We start from the raw sequence: 1,264 nt of genomic DNA on the forward strand, positions 1-1,264 counted from the left end.
GACAGGCGCAGTGGCTTATGCCTGTAATCCCAGCTCTTAGGGAGGCAGAGGCGGGAGGATAGCTTAAGCCCAGGAGTTCGAGACCTGCCTGGGCAATATAGCGAGACCCCGGTCTCCACAAAAAGGAAAAAAACAAAAAGACAAAAAAAAAAAAAAAGCCATTAGTTAGTGATGTAGTGTGGATCGGTCCAGTGAAGCCCTGAGAGAGATGGGAATCACATCCCGACCCGCTTGGGCGCGCTGCACCTCCCCGCCGCCGCCCCCACCCGCGAGGCTATAGTTCCCGCAGGGTCCAGTATATGCTCCTCAGGAATAGAATAAAAGTGGGTGGTTGTGTTTTTGAAATCACAGAGGTCACTTCTCTTTTTTCCCTTTGAATTTCCATGCTGTTTTGAAAAAGGGACACGAGAAAAGAACGAAATTGCAGCTTGTATTTTCTGCCATCTTCTAGTGGCTTGGTAAAGATTAAGGAATATGGGGTGACATTATGAGATTAGTCATTGCCTTTACGTGTTTAATTATTCTTATCAAGCCAATTCCTCCTGCTGTTGGACAGTGCAAACTTAGCTTATGAGGAGGTAGTAAGTTACAGGGTGATTTTTTTTTTTTTTTTTTTTTTTTTTTTTTGGGGTGTTTTTTTTTTTTTTTTTTTTTTTTTTTTTTTTTGAAATGGACTTTCGCACTTGTTGCCCAGGCTGGAGTGCAGTGACACAAGGTCGGCTCACTACAGTCTCCACCTCCCGGGTTCAAGCGTTTCTCCTGCCTCAGCCTCCCGAGTAGCTGGGATTACAGGTGCGTGCCACCACCACCAGCTAATTTTTTGTATTTTTAGTAGAGATGGGGTTTCGCCGTGTTGATGGGTTTTCGCCAGGCTGGTCTTGAACTCCTGACCTCAGGTGATCCACCCTCCTTGGCCTCCCAACGTGCTGGGATTACAGGAGTGACCCACAGCGTCCGGCCTGAATAATATTTTTTAAAACGTAAGCATCCATTACTCAGTTTAGCTACTTAAAAGTTAATTATGGACCGAGCGCGGTGGCTCACGCCTGTAATCCCAGCACTTTGGGAGGCCGAGGCAGGCGGATCACCTGAGGTCAGTAGTTCGAGACCAGCCTGGCCAGCATGGTGAAACCCCCGTTTCTACTAAAAATTCAAAAAAATTAGCCAGGCATGGTGGTGGGTGCCTGTAATCCCAGCTACTCGGGAGGCTGAGGCAGGAGAATCACTTGAACCCAGGAGGTGGAGGTTGCAGTGAGCGGAGATC

Source organism: Cebus imitator, unplaced genomic scaffold, assembly GCF_001604975.1.
Source record: "Cebus imitator isolate Cc_AM_T3 unplaced genomic scaffold, Cebus_imitator-1.0 Scaffold629, whole genome shotgun sequence".
Taxonomy (NCBI): Eukaryota; Metazoa; Chordata; class Mammalia; order Primates; family Cebidae; genus Cebus; species Cebus imitator.